The sequence below is a fragment of the Hordeum vulgare genome, chromosome 5H (genome assembly GCF_904849725.1).
Source record: "Hordeum vulgare subsp. vulgare chromosome 5H, MorexV3_pseudomolecules_assembly, whole genome shotgun sequence".
NCBI classification, from domain to species: Eukaryota; Viridiplantae; Streptophyta; class Magnoliopsida; order Poales; family Poaceae; genus Hordeum; species Hordeum vulgare.
In genome coordinates this window covers 485,311,941-485,329,027 of record NC_058522.1, presented here as the reverse complement: position 1 = coordinate 485,329,027, position 17,087 = coordinate 485,311,941, and the positions used below count along the sequence as shown (strand labels likewise).

Below are 17,087 nucleotides of genomic sequence, written 5' to 3'. Positions count from 1 at the left end.
TTCTAGCCATTTGTTGGAATCCGGGCCCAGCATTGCTTCTTCATAACTTGCAGGTTCATTGTTGTCTAACAACATGATTGACAAGACGGGATTACCGTACCACTCTGGAGTAGCACGTGGTCTCGTTGACCTGCGTGGTTCGACAGAAACTTGAACCGGAGTTTCATGATCATCATCATTAACTTCCTCCTCAACCGGCATCGCAACGACAAAGGTTTCCCCTTGCCCTGCGCCACCATCTAGAGGGATGAGAGGTTCGACAACCTCATCAAGTTCTATCTTCCTCCCACTCAATTCTCTCGAGAGAAACTCCTTCTCGAGAAAAGCTCCGTTTTTAGCAACAAACACTTTGCCCTCGGATTTGAGATAGAAGGTGTACCCAACTGTCTCTTTTGGGTAACCTATGAAGATGCACTTTTTCGCTTTGGGTTCCAGCTTTTCAGGCTGAAGCTTTTTGACATAAACATCACACCCCCAAACTTTAAGAAACGACGACTTTGACCTTTTGCCATACCACAGTTCGTATGGTGTCGTCTCAACGGATTTTGATGGTGCCCTATTTAAAGTGAATGCAGCTGTTTCTAATGCATAACCCCAAAACGATAACGGCAAATCGGTAAGAGACATCATAGATCACACCATCTCTAATAAAGTACAATTACGACGTTCGGACACACCATTACGCTGTGGTGTTCCAGGCGGTGTCAACTGTGAAACAATTCCACATTGTCTTAAGTGAGCACCAAACTCGAAACTCAGATATTCACCCCCACGATCAGACCGTAGGATCTTGATCTTCTTGTTACGATGATTTTCAACTTCACACTGAAATTGCTTGAACTTTTCAAATGTTTCAGACTTGTGCTTCATTAAGTAGACATAACCATATCTACTCAAATCGTCGGTGAAGGTGAGAAAATAACGATATCCGCCGCGTGCCTCTACGCTCATCGGACCACACACATCGGTATGTATGATTTCCAACAAGTCACTTGAACGCTCCATTGTTCCGGAGAACAGAGTTTTAGTCATCTTGCCCATGAGGCATGGTTCGCACGTGTCAAGTGAATCAAAGTCAAGTGACTCCAAAAGTCCATCGGCATGGAGTTTCTTCATGCGCTTTACACCAATATGACCTAAGCGGCAGTGCCACAAAAATATGGCGCTATCATTGTTAACTCTAACTTTTTTGGTCTCAATGTTATGTATGTGTGTATCGCTATCAAGATTCAATATGAACAATCCTCTCACATTGGGTGCATGACCATAAAAGATGTTACTCATAGAAATAGAACAACCATTATTCTCTGACTTAAAAGCGTAACCGTCTCGCAATAAACAAGATCCAGATATAATGTTCATGCTCAACGCAGGCACTAAATAACAATGATTCAAGTTCATAACTAATCCTGATGGTAACTCAAGTGAAACTGTGCCGACGGCGATTGCATCAACCTTGGAACCATTTCCTACGTGCATCGTCACTTCATCTTTCGCCAGCCTTCGTCTATTTCGCAGTTCCTGTTTCGAGTTGCAAATATGAGCAACAGAACCGGTATCGAATACCCAGGCACTACTACGAGAGCCGGTTAAGTACACATCAATAACATGTATATCAAATATACCTGATTTTTCTTTGGCCACCTTCTTATCAGCCAGATACTTGGGGCAATTGCGCTTCCAGTGACCCATACCCTTGCAATAGTAGCACTCTGTTTCAGGCTTAGGTCCAGCTTTGGGTTTCTTCGTCGGATTGGCAACAGGCTTGCCGCTCTTCTTTGAATTACCCTTCTTGCCTTTCCCGTTTCTCTTGAAACTAGTGGTCTTATTCACCATCAACACTTGATGCTCTTTACGGAGTTCAGACTCTGGGACTTTCAGCATCGCAAACAACTCGCCGGGAGACTTGTTCATCCCTTGCATGTTGTAGTTCAACACAAAGCCTTTATAGCTTGGCGGCAGTGATTGAAGGATTCTGTCAGTGATAGCTTCTTGCGGGAGTTCAATCCCCAGCTCAGCTAGACGGTTTGAGTACCCCGACATTTTGAGCACATGTTCACTGACAGACGAGTTCTCCTCCATCTTGCAAGCATAGAATTTATCGGAGGTCTCATACCTCTCGATCCGGGCATTCTTCTGAAAGATAAACTTCAACTCCTGGAACATCTCAAATGCTCCATGACGCTCAAAGCGACGTAGAAGTCCCGGTTCTAAGCCATACAAGACTGCACATTGAACTACTGAGTAGTCCTCCTTACGTGCTAACCAAGCGTTCTTAACATCCTGATCATCCGTAGCGGGTGTTCCATCTCCTAGCGCAGCATTAAGGACATAATCCTTCTTCCCAGCTTGTAAGATTAGCTTAAGATTACGAGCCCAGTCTACAAAGTTGCTTCCATCATCTTTCAACTTAGCTTTCTCTAGGAACGTATTAAAATTCAGGGTGACTGTCGCGTGAGCCATGATCTACAACACAAATATATTCAAAGTGGACTTAGATTATGTTCAAGATAATTAGAGTTTAACTTAATCAAATTACTCGCTAAACTCCCACTCAAAAAGTACATCTCTCTAGTCATTTGAGTGGTTCATGATCCACTTACACTAGCTCAAGTCCGATCATCACGTGAGTTGAGCATAGTTTCAGTGGTAAGCATCCCCATGCTAATCATATCATCTATATGATTCATGATCGACCTTTCGGTCTCATGTGTTCCGAGGCCATGTCTGCACATGCTAGGCTCGTCAAGCTTAACCCGAGTGTTCGGCGTGCGCAACTGTTTTGCACCCGTTGTATGTGAACGTTGAGTCTATCACACCCGATCATCACGTGGTGTCTCGAAACGACGAACTGTAGCAATGGTGCACAGTTGGGGAGAACACAATTTCGTCTTGAAATTTTAGTGAGAGATCACCTCATAATGCTACTGTCGTACTAAGCAAAATAAGGTGCATAAAAGGATTAACATCACATGCAATTCATAAGTGACATGATATGGCCATCATCACGTGCTCCTTGATCTCCATCACCAAGCACCGGCACGACCTTCTTGTCACCGGCGCCACACCATGATCTCCATCAACGTGTCGCCATCGGGGTTGTCGTGCTACTCATGCTATTACTACTAAAGCTACATCCTAGCAAAATAGTAAACGCATCTGCAAGCACAAACGTTAGTATAAAGACAACCCTATGGCTCCTGCCGGTTGCCGTACCATCGACATGCAAGTCGATATTATCTATTACAACATGATCATCAAATACATCCAATATATCACATCACATCGTTGGCCATATCACATCACAAGCATACCCTGCAAAAACAAGTTAGACGTCCTCTAATTTTGTTGTTGCATGTTTTACGTGGTGACCATGGGTATCTAGTAGGATCGCATCTTACTTACGCAAACACCACAACAGAGATATATGAGTTGCTATTTAACCTCATCCAAGGACCTCCTCGGTCAAATCCGATTCAACTAAAGTTGGAGAAACTGACACCCGCCAGTCATCTTTGAGCAACGGAGTTACTCGTAGCGATGAAACCAGTCTCTCGTAAGCGTACGAGTAATGTCGGTCCGAGCCGCTTCGATCCAACAATACCGCGGAATCAAGAAAAGACTAAGGAGGGCAGCAAAACGCACATCACCGCCCACAAAAACTTTTGTGTTCTACTCGAGAAGACATCGACGTATGAACCTAGCTCTGATACCACTGTTGGGGAACGTCGCATGGGAAACAAAAATTTTCCTACGCGCACGAAGACCTATCATGGTGATGACCATCTACGAGAGGGGATGTGTGATCTACGTAACCTTGTAGACCGTACAGCAGAAGTATTAGTGAACGCGGTTGATGTAGTGGAACGTCCTCACATCCCTCGATCCGCCCCGCGAACCATCCCGCGATCAGTCCCACGAACTAGTGCCGAACGAACGGCACCTCCGCGTTCAGCACACGTACAGCTCGACGATGATCTCGGCCTTCTTGATCCAGCAAGAGAGACGGAGAGGTAGAAGAGTTCTCCGGCAGCGTGACGGCGCTCCAGAGGGTGGTGATGATCTTGTCTCGGCAGGGCTCCGCCCGAGCTCCGCAGAAACGCGATCTAGAGGTAAAACCGTGGAGATATGTGGTCGGGCTGCCGTGGCAAACTTGTGTCAAATCAGCCCTAAAACCTCCGTATATATAGGGGGAGGAGGGGGAGCCTTGCCTTGGGGTCCAAGGACTCCCAAGGGGGTCGGCCGAGCCTAAGGAGGGAACCCTCCCCTTCCAAACCGAGTCCAACTAGGTTTGGAAGGAGGAGTCCTTCCCCCCTTTCCCACCTCCTCTCTTTTTTTTCTTTTCTCTTTGATTTTCTTCCTATGGCGCATAGAGCCTTCTTGGGCTGTCCCACCAGCCCACTAAGGGCTGGTGCGCCACCCCCAAGGCCTATGGGCTTCCCCGGGGTGGGTTGCCCCCCCCCCCCGGTGAACTCCTGGAACCCATTCGTTATTCCCGGCACATTCCCGGTAACTCCGAAAACCTTCCAGTAATCAAATGAGGTCATCCTATATATCAATCTTCGTTTCCGGACCATTCTGGAAACCCTCGTGACGTCTGTGATCTCATCCGGGACTCCGAACTACATTCGGTAACCAACCATATAACTCAAATACGCATAAAACAACGTCGAACCTAAGTGTGCAGACCCTGCGGGTTCGAGAACTATGTAGACATGACCCGAGAGACTCCTCGGTCAATATCCAATAGCGGGACCTAGATGCCCATATTGGATCCTACATATTCTACGAAGATCTTATCGTTTGAATCTTAGTGCCAAGGATTCATATAATCCCGTATGTCATTCCCTTTGTCCTTCGGTATGTTACTTGCCCGAGATTCGATCGTCAGTATCCGCATACCTATTTCAATCTCGTTTACCGGCAAGTCTCTTTACTCGTTCCGTAATACAAGATCCCGCAACTTACACTAAGTCACATTGCTTGCAAGGCTTGTGTGTGATGTTGTATTACCGAGTGGGCCCCGAGATACCTCTCCGTCACACGGAGTGACAAATCCCAGTCTCGATCCATACTAACTCAACGAACACCTTCGGAGATACCTGTAGAGCATCTTTATAGTCACCCAGTTACGTTGCGACGTTTGATACACACAAAGTATTCCTCCGGTGTCAGTGAGTTATACGATCTCATGGTCATAGGAACAAATACTTGACACGCAGAAAACAGTAGCAACAAAATGACACGATCAACATGCTACGTCTATTAGTTTGGGTCTAGTCCATCACGTGATTCTCCTAATGACGTGATCCAGTTATCAAGCAACAACACCTTGTTCATAATCAGAAGACACTGACTATCTTTGATCAACTGGCTAGCCAACTAGAGGCTTGCTAGGGACAGTGTTTTGTCTATGTATCCACACATGTATATAAGTCTTCATTCAATACAATTATAGCATGGATAATAAACGATTATCTTGATACAGGAATTATAATAATAACTATATTTATTATTGCCTCTAGGGCATAATTCCAACAGTTCTCACGGAGGAATTGGATGAGCTCGGCTTCCTATTTAGGATCGAGGGTGGTGGAGATATTCGTCGGGGCAGCGGTGTCGTCCGTCGGGTGGATGCTGACCTTCTTCGTCTCTCCCGCCGACTGGAATGCGGACTCCGAAGCTGGCTTCTTCGAACACATCAAGTCAGCGGGGTCGACTGTCTTCTTGTACTCGTCAAGCTCGAGGACATCCATCTGCTGATCGGCGATCCTCGATCCCTGCTGCAGACACTCCTCGGCCCGCTGCCGATTGCCTGTGATAGTGATCACACCTTTCGGGCCTGGCATCTTCAGCTTCAGGTACACGTAACATGGACGGGCCATGAAACGCGCATACGCCGGGCGGCCCAGAATTGCGTGGTACGCACTCTGGAAGTCCACCACCTCGAACGTCAGCTTTTCCTTGCGGAAGTTCTTGTCGGAGCCGAAGACGACGTCCAACGCGATCTGGTCGAGTGACTTGGCCTTTCGTCCAGGGACGACTCCATGGAACTACATGCTGCTCTCGCTAAGTTTGGACATCGGAATGCCCATCCCCTTGAGAGTGTCAGCGTACATGATGTTCAAGCCATTGCCGCCGTCCATGAGGACTTTGCGCAGTCGGACTCCTTCCACCACCGGGTCGACGACCAGAGCCTGCCTCCCTGGGGTGGGTACGTGTGATGGATGATCTGACTGGTCAAAGGTGATCGCAGTCTGAGACCATTTGAGGAATGTGGGGTTGGTCAGCGTGGCCATGTTCACCTCCCTGTTCACCAGCTTTAGTCGACTCTTGCTCTCAACGTCAGCAAAAATCATCAGTGTTGCATGGACTTGGGGGAACGGATCCTCCTTGTCCTCCTCATCCTGTTCATTGTCCTTTTTACTCGGCTGCCCTTCGCCGAACCCCTGGATCAGGAGGCGACATTGCCGAGTGGTATGCTTCGGATATATGGTGTTGACCTCTTCATCCATCTTCGTGTGAATTGGACATGGCTGGTCCAGGATGGGGTTTCCGAACTGCTTCTTCTTGGGGGTGAACTGAGCCTTCCCCTTGCCCTTGAACTTGGCATTGGTAACGGCTGCGGCCTCTGCCTGCGGAGTGGACGGAGCTTTCTGCTTCTGCTTCCGAGTGTTGTTCCCATCTCCATCGGCGACTTCTTTGTGCTTGCCGCTACGAATGCGGTCCTCTTCTTCACCATTTGCATAGCGTGCCGCTATCTTCATCATCTTACTCATGGAGATGTCGCCTGTTCGACCGAACTTCAGGTACAGATCTCTATACCGCACGCCTGCCTTGAAGGCGCAGACTACTTGGTGCTCTGTGACGTTATCCACCGTGTGGTAGAGGGTCGTCCAACGCTGAATGAAATCGCGCAGGGGCTCATTCTGCTTCTGGACACAGTGCTGGAGCTCCACGAGACCAGCAGGGCGTTTGCACGTCCCTTCGAAGGTCCTGATGAAGACTCGGGCCAGGTCTGCCCAGCTGTAGATGCTTGAGGGAGCCAACTGGTTCAGCCACGCTCGTGTTGAGCCGTCGAGCATTAGAGGGAGGTGTTTCATGGCGACGTGGTCGTCCCCTCCTCCGATCTGGACTGCCACTCGGTAGTCGTCCAACCATGTTTCTGGCTTGGATTCTCCTATAAACTTGCTGATCCCCGTCGCCAATCGGAAGTTGGGAGGGATGTCAGCCGAACGGATGGCTCGACTGAAACACTCGGGACCAGAGATGATGGTCCTGCTTCCACTCAGACGGTTCATATCGTGACCATCGTGGTGGGCCCGACCCCTGTCGACCCTTCTCTGGGCGATATGCCCTCTCGCGTCGGGCCTTGGATCATAAGTGTCACCGACCGAACGCCGATCATCATGATGTCGGGGCCCGTAGGGCCCACCCCGCGGAGGGGTGCGTGAACGGCGACAATCTTCGGGATTCATGGAACGGCTGCCTCCCCTGTGTCGCTGATGAGAACCGGGGCTGTGAACTGACCGATGCGTGTTTGCGTGAACAGAACTATTGTGGATCCTGTTGTGCGACTGAGAGACCGCCGAATTTTGTTGTTGCGTCGTGTGCAGCAGGGCACGGATTTGCTCGATCCCTCTGCCAGCCTCTGAATCAGTCGGCTGGAGGGAATCGGCTATCTTGGCGGCGGCAGCCAGGTTGAGGACGGGTGTGCGGAACACCTCCACGTTGCTCCGCCGAGTGTGCCGACTGGCAGAACGGCGGGGCTGACGGCGAGCGCCGGATGTTTCGCCGACCTCGTGCTCGTTCTGGCCGGTCTGGCGGGGACTTTCATGGGAGTTGGCCATGTGCACTTTAGCTGCAGGCCCGCGACCCAAGTACTCGGAAGGAAACTCAGTCGGAACTGAGTCCGAGCACTGGGACGGCGGCACCACTACAACCGATTCTAGGACCGCCACTTGTGAGGACGCGTGCTGGCACGCCTGGGCGTGTTGCACCCAACGCTGGAGCCGCGGACGGCGGGACCGCTTGCTGCGGCGCTCGACGGCGGCGTAGGTCGACACCGGAGCCGACTGCTGGAGAAGAAGGATACCGCGAGCGCCAGCACGGAAGTGCGTGGCCCCGCGATCAGGGAGTGCCTCGACGTCGAGAGGGGCATCCCGAAGCCATGTCGAATCGTCGACGATGAAGGAGAGAGCGCCGAAGAGGATCTCGTGACCCATGCTCAAATCTCCACCGGATGACATGATGAAAAGATGTAGTCGCAAACTCGCCGGAAGTCGCTTAGACGCCTGCCCCACGGTGGGGGCCAACTGTCGTGGGTATAAGTCTGACAGTAGATGTGTAGGGTATGAAAGGATGGGCAGAGCCTTAGCTACGGCGAGGTTGTATGAGTTCAGGCCCCTCTACGGTGGAGGTAAAAGCCCTATGTCTCAGTGCTCTTGGGAGCTTGTTGTCGAGTGGAATATGGATTACAGTGAATTGCTAACCCCTGCACCAGTGGGGAAGGGCGGCTTCTGTAGAGTGCGCTGCCCTTCACAACGGTTCAGTGCACAGGGGTGGAGTAGTGGTGAATAAATGCCTATGTTACAGGTAACGTATGTCTTAAATGCTAACAAAGGTACATGGAAACGTATGCCCGTTGCCCTCCAGGGGGGTTACGATGTACAAAGTGGAATCCAGTCGGTAAGTTTGATACGCTCTGAATGCTCATCTCCGACTGGATGATGGAGGAATCGTCACCGACTGGATGATGGGAAGTCCTTAATTCAGTCGGAACTGACTAAGGGTCTTATCCCTTATGAAGGGTAGTCCTTGGGTAGGACCCATAGGGCAGGCCTATGACCCTACCCTAGGACTATAACCCCATCAGGTACAAAACTAATATTAGTACTCTTTACTATGAACACTTATAGTGGACTAAAATAATTTGAGTGTTGCTTTGCAGAGATCAATTGATGATGCAAGGGAGCTAATGATAGCGCAATTGATTTTTTCTTTGAAGAACATACTTTGGGAAATTAAAGACAAAGTTATTAGGATTGCAAGGAGAAAGAAATAGATGACATCAGAGGAGATTCATGCGTGTTTGAGTTTACTACGGGAATAGATGATTTTATCATATTTTGTGTTTAAACATTTTATACGTAATAGTAATTATATAGTTTTAGTAATATATAAATATTACGTTGTTGTTGAAAATTCTATCAACTGTGCTATGTTGTCGTGCATGCAGTCGGCGCGACGTTTTCTGCGTTCGCGTGGCGTCGGGACATGCAGTCGGCGCGACGAATTTAGCCCGGAAAACGACGGGATCAACGGCCCCGCGTGACGTCGGCGCATGCAGTCCCCGCGACGTCTTTTTTTGCACGAAAAAACCACCAGGCATCTGCGTTCTCGTGGTGTCGGGGATGCAGTCGGCGCGACGTTTTTTGCCCAGAAAACGACGGGATCAGCGGCCCCCGCGTTGACGTCGGCGCATGCAGTCGGCACGACGGGGTTAACTGCTCCCGCGTGACGTCGGCGCATGCGGTCGACGCGACGGGGTTTCACCAGAACACACAGCGCCGTCATGGCGTCGGTACATGCATTTTGCATTTTAAAAATAACACAATCGATGTCGGCTGAAGTGCTCGTAGTATTGTCTTATATAAAATGAACAACATATAACATGAAAAGCATATATGTATTGTCTTAAATAACAAAAAAACATATACATATTGTCTTATGTAACACAATATTATTGCAGATATAAAAATCTAAAGATTACAATAACACCGCTTCTGTCTTCAACCCCAATTACTGCATGAAATAAATTATAGGTTATAAGAAAATAATTTCCGAAACGAAACAACATAAGTAAAATAACAAACAACATACGCACTCTCTGGATTTGGTTGCAAGTGGCCTTGTTATGACCTGGAAGTCTGCATAGTCTATATAGACGTCCGCTTTTCTCATCAAATGCTTTTGGTCTTTCATTTTTGGTCACCTCACGAGCATTCTTACCCTGACCTCTAATATTCTGTTTAGGTGCCCTTTTGGTGGACACCTTCACTGGATCACGAATAAAAATATGATTCTACTTAGGCTGAAATTCATCATTACTCACAAAGCTTTGTTGACTGGGTTCTTCATTATTCAAGATGTCCTTATTCGCTATAACTTCTTTCATTGCTGCCAGCATCTTGTCGAATAAGAATGGGTTATGACATGCGATATGAGCAGCTTCTGCAGATACACTGCTCAACGTACTATATCTAGCTCTGGCCTCCTTACCCGTCCAACCCCATGAAAACAGATCGCTGGTGCGCTTCACGGGCAATCCAGATCTTGCTTTCTTCCTGAACCGTCGCAGGATACAACACTTAGTATTGCAGGTAAGTTGAGTGCATTCAAAACATGAAGAATATGCTTGCAAGGAAGGCCTTTGCGAGTCATACTTCAACAACTGTACTTTATAGTTTCTGCAGAGTTACCTGATGCGTAGTCCACATTAAACCTATGATCCCTGTTATTTTTCCAAGCAACCAAGAATCTGTGACTGTCTGCTCCTCTTAATCTATCAATTACCTCAAGTTGATGTACCTTTTTTAAATCTTCCTGCAAGATGTAAAAGTTTGCCTTCGTGAATGCTTTGGCAGCAAACACCTCAATGGTCTTACACTCAGTCACTGCTACTAGTAGAGTCTGTGAGGCCACGCAGTCGTCATGCGATTCATTCTCGCGCAGGCGCATGATGCAATTCTCATAGTGTACAATCATATCAACAATTGTTATACCGTAGTCCAGATGTAGGTGCAGGCATGAGTTCAGACTCTCGCTCCTCTGATTACTATGCATACCAAGAAATAACCCACCAGACAAATATGATGCAGCCCAAAGCTGCTTCTTCCTGTACATCCTATGGAGCCATGTTTTTGTTTTCTCCGTCTGCCATTTCTGAACAAACGCGGCCCATCTCTCCTCGAAAACTGCATGTGTGGTGGCGTAGTACAAGAGTGACCTGAATTCCTTCAATGACTTGTGATGGAGGTGTTTCTGCATGTTTTTTTCATATGCCATGAACATAGACGATGCCACACGTCAGGAAGCACCTTCCTGATAGCCCTTATCATCGCTGCATCTCCATCAGTAATTACAGACTGGGCTTCTTATGGCAGTTAGCTTTCAAAAACGTCTCTAGCAGCCAAACATACGTACCTTCAGTCTCATCTGAAACAATGGCGCATGCAAAAATCGTAGTGCAACGGTGATTGTTGAGACCAACAAAAAGGATAAATGGTATTCCATACCTATTCATCGTGTACGTACTGTCGAACACAGTGACATCACCATAGTCAAGATAATCCCGACGTGATTGCGAATCACACCAGAACAGGTAGTTCAGCCTACCTTCAACGTCAACGGTATGCTCAAAGAAGAAATCCGGATCCCTGTCCTTTCTAGCCAACATGATTCCTATAGCAGTGTCAGCATCACCTTGGACAAGCAGTTTCATCTTCTCCCTGTAGCACATATTATACAATTTCCTCCTTCCAAACCCTGTCTTAACGTACGAACCGTACCTTCTCACAAAGTTATCAAAAATGATATGCTTTCTTATCCCAGCTCCTGCCATAGCTAAAATCTCTGCTTTCTGGAAATCTTTGATTACATTGTGAGACCGGAGGAAAGGGACTTCGTCCGGTTTTGCAAGAACATGGCTGTGATCATCGAAGAAACTGCTGACATACCAAAGTCCATTCTTTCTATCAAGCTTCACTTTTAAATGGGTTTCACAGAAACATCAACTCTCCGGTCTCAGTCTGCGGGTCCGGCCTTCCATGGTTAAAAATTTTGCTTGTCGTTTTCCTGCCCTGGAACAGAGATACCTCCTCATGCGTAAAACTTTTTGGAAACCTTTTCCAAATCTTTTCAAGTCCCTCCTGATACTGAATCCACGATCTTTGGCGTACTGGTTATAGAACATGTACGCCTCTCCTTCTGACCTGAATGTCTTGGCCATGACTCCCAATGCCTATCAAATGTCTCTTGCTGATATTCATCATAGCTGATGTCAAGGTCAAAATCAAGATCGCCAACATGCTCATCATTCCCATTAGAACCATCAACACCACCGTGCAAAATAAGACATATCACCATGTTCGTCAGTCTTTTGATATGTTAGTTTTCATGAGTAATTTGAACATGTAATATAACTTACTTCACTCATATTTCCTTCATTAGATGCATTGTCATCATCCTCACCATCGGTATTTCTCTGTGCAGATTCAAAAGTGTAAGTGGTAATACAATTTGTATGTTAGTAATAATATAACAACATATTTAAAACATACCTGGGTTCCACTTTCAGCATAAGATTGATCATCGCTGTCATAATCGTCATTGTCATCAATAGCATGCACCTATTTAAATTCAATAGCGATTGTAAGTGTTAATGTAATAACTTATATTTTCATCATTTATAGTCAACATACACAACACTTACATTACCACTATATGATTCATCCTGACTCATATAGTTGTGTCCGAGTGATTTATTTGCATTCAATGACGAAGATTCATCCTCACTACTAGAGTCATCGCCAGCATATCCGGTGTTGTCTTGATCTATTAATAAACCTTTCAATAGGTATTGTATCAATGTACAATGAAATCGTGAAAAATTGTATGGATTAAATGAAAAAACTTATTGTCCGTCGTCGAAGGGTTGATAGACATCGTTCAACGTCGGTGCCACGTCGGTCACTGCAACCGCTGGCGTCGAAGCGGAGGGAGAGGGTCACGTCGCCGGTGGAGACGTGTGCGGCGGCGGAGACGAGACGGTGGGGGTGTCCTGTCGGCGGTGGAGGCGACATGTGCTAGACTCGCGGCGTCGGCGGAGACGTGCGGGGGGGGGGGGGGAGCCACGTCGGCGCCGGGGATGGCGGTGGAGACGTCGCGGCGGCGTAGTCGGGCGTGATGAAGCTAGGTTTTTTTTCAACCAAACCGCCGACGCGTGGGTGACGTGGCGTATGTACGACGGGCGGGCGGGCGGGGCGACAGATACGGTACAGAACGTGCAATGACCATACTACCCTTATACGTTTAGTGAGGGGGGGAGGGTTGCACCTAAGAAAACCTCTCATCATGATTGTGATCTACCTACCCTAGATGGATCGATTGCTTCGCTCTGCAAATAGAAGGGGTCACCCTGCCAGGAAGATGATGTTTTTCATGGTTACGATCAATGGACGACCTTCCCGAGGTATAGTTGAACTGATGATTTAATTTGCAAGCAAATCATCATAGTCTGTGCTAGAGGTGCACATGTCTACAATGAAAATGAAAAGCACTACAAATGAACTCTGAATAGGTTGAAAGTTGTCATGGTATCATCATTTCACTCACATAGCATGTGCTAAAAAGTTAAGAGGGTTACGGTAAAAACTGGATGCACTTCGTGTACAAAATGGACAATTTCTTTCGAAGTATCAGGATTTCACACGAAAACTCACTTGCTACAAAGGGATTTCATTTTTTTAAACTTATTTCAACTCCAGACTTTTTGTGCGTTCAACATGCACCATTCAAAGTCACATCATCAATTTCCAACCCTTTCTGATTTCATTTGTTATTTTGTTTCATGCATTTACTGATTATATTGAGCTAAATGACCCTGAAATTGAAAAAGGGACAGAAGACTCACCTTTTATCCCTGTTCTAGATACGAAACGGGACTAAAGGCACTGCGCCAGGAGCAAGGACCATTGGTCCCGGTTCCTGTGTGGAACCGAGACCAAAGGGGTTAGATGAACCGGGACTCTAGTCCGGCCGACGTCGTGGGCTCAAGAACCGGGACTGATGCACCCATTGGTCCCGGTTCGTAACAGAACCGGAATTAAATCCCTTCTCTCGTGTGGACCAAAGCCCTGTTTTCTACTAGTGTGTCAATGTGGAGATGATTTGTTTTTAGATCTTGAGGTGACGGGAACGGATTGGATGCATGTTAGTCTGCTTGTGCTTGTTGTCTACTCTCATCACATCATCATCATGACTCTGATGTACCTACCCTAGATGGATCGATTGCTTCGCTCTGCAAACAGAAGGGTTCACCCTGCCAGGAAGATGATGTTTCTCATGGTGGCCAGTAATATGATCAATGGACGACCTTCCTGAGGTATAATTGACCTGATGATTTAATTTGCAAGCAAATCACCGTAGTCTGTGCTAGAGGTGCACAGATCTGGATTGTAGCCTTTTTTTTCTTGCCGGATAAAACTCGAAGAATAGTTGGGGTTAGCAAGTTACACTGGTTTTGACAATTTGAGCATTTGTGGAATGTTTGGCGACATTGCCAAAACCTTAGCAATTCAGCTGTAAGTGCGTAACCAGTTCTCCCCGAGAGAGAGAAAATGCATACAAGCTTCCATGAATGGCTTCCCATTATCATTGTCTTAGAACGTTCATATTGGATTAGAGTCATTGCTCTGTGCTTCATAGTTCCAGTTGTAGTGGGAACTTGAATTACGTATGATGGAAGGCTGTTCTTTCTATCTGGCTTGTTAAATATATTTTGTGTGGCCCTGAATGTTCAGATTTTCTATTCATACCCTGTCTAGAATGTACATCTTTATTTTCATTTTGTTGCTATACTGGCTCTTTTATTGTATCTGACTGTGTCACATTGTCTGATATATCATCATCAAATGAGCATTTGAATGTTGACTGGAGCAAGTGCACAGAAATAAGTCTTGTGGACTGCCATATACCCAATTTAAGTAGCATTGCAATTGTATATTGGTACTTGGTAATCGGTATGAACTATGCATATCAGTGCGTGGTCTTCCTTTGTACTATGTCAATACAACAAGCTTTTGCAGTCAATTTATAAATTTCTTTTATAACCCCAAGAATATTATCCTGTGCTTCTGTATCCAGGACATCTGTCGGCATATTCATGCCCTAATGCCACTGAGAGACGCTGCCCGCATGGCTTGTGCATCGCACACATTTCTGAGATCATGGAGATGCTACCCCAACCTTGACTTATGTCCGAAAATACTTGGTCTGAGTGGAGCTGTTATTGGAAACGAGGAAATGACAAGAGATCTCATCAGCAAAGTTGACCATATTCTTAAACATCATTCGGGTGTTAGCATGAAGACACTAAATCTTGGACTTAATGACTGTAACAGGGTTGATTCCTGTTATATTAATAGTTGGCTTCATATTGCTGTTACAGCAGGAATTGAAGAACTCGACATTTGGCTGCCTCATATTCCTAGGGAACCATACAATTTCCCATGCTCACTTTTATTTAATGGGGGGTGAAAACTCAATTCGGTATCTTCACATAGCCATTTGTGCCTTTCGTCCCTCGGCCGAGCTTGGTCGTTGGAGAAGCTTGACAACGTTATTTCTGAGTAAGGTACGGATTGCTGATGGTGAGCTAGAGGGCCTTCTCTCCAATTGTACTGCATTGGAGCTTTTGGGACTCCTGAATTGCTGCGAGATAGTTTGCCTGAAGATACCTTCTGTGCTGCAGCGCCTTACATTCCTGAGAGTGCATCTATGCAGAGAACTGCAAGTGATAGACAGTAATGCTCAAATATCTCCACCTTTCACTTCTTTGGTAGCTCAGAATTGATTTCACTTGGAAGTGCATTGCAACTAAAGAATGTGAAATGGAGTGTTTACAATCCAATCGGTCCAACAGTGTCTTGCATGCTCGTACCAAGCTTCTGTCCTTTGCGCCAAATGTTGAAAGACTTGTCATATCCTTGGCTAATGAGGTATATTCTGAAATTTTAGATGGGTATAAACTAGCTGTTTGCATATAGCAGTTGTCGTGCCTGGTCATCATATAACTAATCTTAGGTGTATTTATGCAGATGATCAGCACACCATTGCGACCTAGCAAATTCTGCCGCCTCAAGTACTTGCATATTTCTCTGATTGGAGATGAAGCTATTTCACCAGATTATGATTACCTTTCTCTGGTTTCATTTCTTGAAGCTTCTCCTTGCCTGGAGACTTTCATCTTTGAAGTAAGTTACGTTTCATCTTGCAATCATACCTAGTGTAGGTACAGCAGCCTGAGATGAAGCATGATTCAGTTATCGGGGATTCCTCATGCCTGAGGCCTTGTTCGGTTAAACCTCTCTCGGAGAGGATTGAAGAGGTTTGGAGGGCATCGAGGAGGAATTTAACTTGTAGGATTTAATCCTCTCCAATCTACTCCAATCCCCTTCAAACCCCTTGCAACCGAACAAGCCCTGAAGCGGCTACCGCAACACCACCACAACAGCCTAAGCAACAGCCTATAAGGAGCGTGACGATCGTCGGCTTCTGCTCCGCGAAGAGCTTTGTTGAGCTAACATGCCACATTGTGGAGAACGCGCCATCGCTGGAGCGCCTCGCTTTGGACACCACTCATGTCTGTCACAGTTCTGGAGGATGTACTATACGGGGAGTGGTATCCGCACTTGGGCCCCAGCTGACAGAGGCATCCCTATGGGGAGGGATATCTTCATGGAGGCTCCCAGGGCGCTTTTGGCTATCAGAACACACGTCCAGGGGAAGGTTCCCTCCAGAGTCGTGGTAAAAGTCGTGGAGCCCTGCAATCGGTGCCATCTGTTGAAGATTTAGACGCCTAATTAGCAACTGTGCAATGCTGAATCATGCCAAAGTGTATTTTTTATGATGCGTTGTGTGAAATTTGACAGCCGTAGTTAGTTTCTTAATTTACCACAACACAAGTGCCCAATGTTTTATGATGTAAAATTGTGTTAATGTTTTATGTAGACAGATAAAGTGGGAAAAATATACAGGTGCTGGATGTTATGCAGGATTTTGTTCATTCCATGTTGGAAAATGAACAGGAAATGAACAATATTAGAAGAGGCCAGCGTGTTTTACCGATGGATGTTTTACCAATTGTTCTCGTACGATTGTGAGGTGGATTCCCTAGCTGCTTATGGAAAAGATTAGGTCCCGGTAAGTTGGAGCATCATATTCGTTTGTGAACTGTGAGCACTGCCGCCTCCACAGCTTTAGTGCCTCCATCTCTTTCATCTTCCTCCTCCAGGCTAAACTAAATC

The 17,087-nt window shown here is 46.7% G+C and overlaps 1 pseudogene; it reads left to right on the top strand.

The window, feature by feature from the left end:
- Positions 1-13,796: 13,796 nt before the first annotated feature.
- LOC123396963 lies at positions 13,797-16,635 on the top strand (annotated as a pseudogene).
- Positions 16,636-17,087: the final 452 nt, after the last annotated feature.